This window comes from Terrapene carolina, unplaced genomic scaffold (genome assembly GCF_002925995.2).
Source record: "Terrapene carolina triunguis isolate 2854851 unplaced genomic scaffold, T_m_triunguis-2.0 Scaffold31589, whole genome shotgun sequence".
Lineage (NCBI taxonomy): Eukaryota > Metazoa > Chordata > Testudines > Emydidae > Terrapene > Terrapene triunguis.
Genome location: NW_020695940.1, coordinates 13,000 through 16,937, shown reverse-complemented (window position 1 = coordinate 16,937; position 3,938 = coordinate 13,000). Strand labels below are relative to the sequence as shown.

Below are 3,938 nucleotides of genomic sequence, written 5' to 3'. Positions count from 1 at the left end.
AAGCCACGGCCAAAGGCTGCACACACCGCACCGCTGTACCGAGGGCTCGGGTTCGACTTCATTTCCAGATCTTTCCACATTGGCGACTCCTCCTTTACACAAGGGGGGGGGGGAGTATTTTACTAAAGAAAGGGTGACCGCCCTGTAATCAGGGTTCAGGTCGCTTTCCCTTTTCTCCTCCCTGTATTGGCCCCCTTAACGGCACCCAACATAGTCACCCTGCAGAGTAGACTCTGGCCCCTCCGCAGCCTTGGTACCACAGAGCCCGTACCCAACGAGGAAGCACACGGCCTGTGAAGAAAACTAGAGGGAGCACACATGGTGGCCACTCGCGGTAATGCACAAAGTATTTCCAATGGGAGCAACAGTGACACTGGGTGGCGAATCCAGGTAATTCACAAAGCATTTCAGGGAGCAAGACTGACTGGGTGGCCACAAGGGGTAATGCACAAAGAATTTCCCCCATTGATCAACAGTGACACTGTGTTGTCACCTGCAGTACCCTCAGAGCAATCCCTTAAGAAGCAGCAGTGACATTGGGTGGCCAGTTGGACGACTGCACAGAGCATTTCTCTCATGGAGCAACAGAGACACTAGGTCGCCACTTGGGGAAATGGACAGAGCTTTTCCCCCATGGAACAGCAGTAACGCCCGGTGGCCACTCAGTGTAATTGCACAGAACATTTCTCTCATGAAGCAAAAATGAGACTGCGTGGCCACCCCGGGTAATCACAGAGCATTTCCTTCATGGAGCAATATTGACACCGGGTGGACACTCTGTATAGTTGCACAGAGCATTTCCCAAATAAAGCAACAGTGACACTGGGTGGCTAATCCAGGTAATGCACAAAGCATTTCCCCCATGGAGCAACAGTGGCACTGGGTGGACACCTGGGGTAATGCACAGAGCATTTCCTTAAGGAGCAACAGTGACACTGGGTGCCATGATACAGCAGGGCCAGAGAGCAGCAGGAGAATGGTAGAAGAAAACTAGAGTGGTACGGATGAGCAATAGAGTGCCATAATTGTTCACTCACAGCCAGTCATGGAGAAGACAGAAAGCGGAGGACTGTTCATCTCTGCTTACAAGGATGTCCAGGCTGCTCAGGTTCACTTCTTCCAGTTTCTCCTCTGGCTGGGGCTCCTGGGCGATTCCTCCGCAAACACAGCATATAACCCAAGCAGGAGCCATCACTGCCCAAAGTTCTATTGGTGTACGAGATACTGACCTCCCTCTCCCATCCACTGTACATCAGCCCCACTTGATGAACAGTGACAGTCAACTCCCACAGTCACCCCCATCACTATCAATGGAGGATCTAGTACCATCATGCTTCTCTTCCCCCTCCCAATGCCCCAGTGGGTTGCAGACGCCCCAGACCAAGCCTGTGAGCATGCACCATTGCCCATGTTCTATGCAAGGAGACAGGACAAGGGGAGAGAGAGAGAGTATGTTGGCCAACATATGAGAGCTCAGAGAGAGACACATAGGAAGAAGGAAAAACTCAGCACCTGTACTCACCTTTCCGGTTCCAGGCCTCTGCTCAGGTGAACATGCTCCTCCCTGTCCAGGAAGATCAGCTGCTCCCAATATAGGGAAATTCTCCCTCTGCACCCAGAACAAGGTGGAAAACTTTTATTAGAAACCGAGCCCCACCTAAAGGGAAGCAGACATCTGTACTCAGCCTTTACCACACATGTATCTTAGAGGCCACCTGGGGTATTTCTCAGAATGTAGTTGCCCTGGAGCAACAGTGACACCCAGTGGCCAATCACGGCAATGCACAGAGCATGTCCCCCATGCAGCAGCAGTGACACTTGGTGGCCACTCGCGGCAAAGCACAAAGCATTTCCCTCGTGGAGCAACACAGACACTACGTGGCCACTCAGGGTAAGGCAGAAACCATTTCCCTCCCACAGCGCTGCAGTGATACTCGGTGGCCAGCCGGGGTAATGCCTGGGCTGTCTGCCTTGGACCATCAATGCCATCCGGTGGCCAGGCAGGGTAACATACAGACTGTAAAAAGCAACAGAGGGTCCTGTGGCACCTTTAAGACTAAGGCCTGGTCTACACTATGGGATTAATTCGGATTTAGCAGCGTTAATTCGAATTAACCCTTCACCCGTCCACACAACAGAGCCATTTAGTTCGAATTAAAGGGCGCTTTAAATCGATTTCTGTACTCCACCTCGATGAGCGGAGTAGCGCCAAAATCGATTTTGTTAATTCGAATTAGGGTTAGTGTGGCCGCACACCACCGAATTAATGTGATTAAAATAAATTGGGTAATGTGGCCGCACACCACCGAATTAATGTGGTTAAAAACCGAATTAATGTGCTTAGTGTGGCCGCGCACAATCGAATTTATACAACCTGTTTCCCAAATTCGAATTATCTAAATTCGGATTAATCCCGTAGTGTAGACATACCCTAAGGCCTGGTCCACACTAGGACTTTAATTCGGATTTAGCAGCGTTAATCCGAATTAACCCTTCACCCGTCCACACTACAGAGCCAGTTAATTCGAATTAAAGGGCCCTTTAAATCGATTTCTGTACTCCACCTCGACGAACGGAGTAACGTCAAAATCGATTTTGTTAATCCGAATTAGGGTTAGTGTGGCCACAAATCGATGTTATTGGCCTCCGGGAGCTATCCCACAGTGCACCACTGACCGCTCTGGACAGCAATCTGAACTCGCATGCACTGGCCAGGTAGACAGGAAAAGACCCAGGAAAATTTGAATTGCATTTCCTGTTTCCTGTTTGCTCAGCGTGGAGAGCACAGGTGACCACAGATACCACAGATACCTCAGCTCATCAGCACAGGTAACCATGCAGGCTGATAATCGAAAAAGAGCACCAGCATGGACCACACGGGAGGTACTGGATCTGATCGCTGTATGGGGTGAGGATTCAGTGCTAGCAGAACTTCGTTCAAAGAGACGAAATGCCAAAACTTTTGAAAAAATCTCCAAGGGCATGATGGAGAGAGGCCACAATAGGGACTCAGATCAGTGCCGTGTGAAAGTGAAGGAGCTCAGACAAGCCTATCAAAAAACAAAGGAGGCAAACGGTCGCTCGGGTCAGAGCCGCGGACATGCCGCTTCTACGCAGAGCTGAATGCAATTCTAGGGGGGGCCGCCACCACTACCCCACCTGTGATCGTGCAAACCGGGTCTGGGATAGTCTCTACACCTGAGGATTCTGAGGGTGGGGAAGAGGAGGAGGAGGAGGAGGAAGAGGAAGATCAGGATCTTGCAGATAGCACCCAGCACTCCGTTCTCCCCAACAGCCAGGAGCTTTTTCTCAGCCTGACTGAAGTACCCTCCCAAGCCTCCCAAGCCAGTAGCCAAGACCATGACCCCATGGAAGGGACCTCAGGTGAGTTTACCTTTTAAAATATAAAACATGGTTCAAAAGCAAGGTTTTTTAATGATTATTTTGCCCTGAGGACTTGGGATGCATTCGCAGCCAGTACAGCTACTGGAAAAGTCTGTTAACGTGTCTGGGGATGGAGCGGAAATCCTCCAGGGACATCTCCATGAAGCTCTCCTGGAGGTACTCCAAAAGCCTTACCACAAGGTTTCTGGGCAGTGCCGCTTTATTCCGTCCTCCATGGTAGGACACTTGTCCACGCCATGCTTGCAGCAAGTAATCTGGTATCATTGCCTGACAAAGCCTGGCAGCGTATGGTCCCGGTGTTTGCTGGCATTCAAGCAACATCCGTTCTTTATCTCGCTGTGTAATCCTCAGGAGAGTGATATCGCTCATGGTAACCTGCTTGAAATACGGGAACTTAATTAAGGGGACAGAGGTGGCCGTTCCTACTGGGCTGTTTGCCTGTGGCTGATAAGAAATCCTTCCCTGCAGTTAGCCAAGCGCAGGGGCGGGGGGGGGGAAATTGGCCCAGAGCTTTTCACGTTTGGCTAGCAGGG

The 3,938-nt window shown here is 50.8% G+C and overlaps 1 long non-coding RNA gene across 5 annotated transcripts in view; it reads right to left on the bottom strand.

Annotated features, from left to right (window-relative positions):
- Positions 1-678: 678 nt before the first annotated feature.
- LOC113409259 overlaps positions 679-3,938 on the bottom strand; it is a 10,762-nt gene continuing 7,502 nt past the window's right edge. For 2 of the 5 annotated variants that reach the window (XR_003899985.1, XR_003370489.1), the window contains exons 5-6: positions 1,523-1,609; positions 679-1,206 (exon numbers count right to left, since the gene is read on the bottom strand). This is a non-coding gene — a long non-coding RNA (uncharacterized LOC113409259). Of the gene's footprint in view, positions 1,207-1,512; positions 1,610-3,938 lie in introns of all 5 variants that reach the window. The other 3 variants (XR_003370486.1, XR_003370487.1, XR_003370488.1) reach the window with 3 other exon arrangements.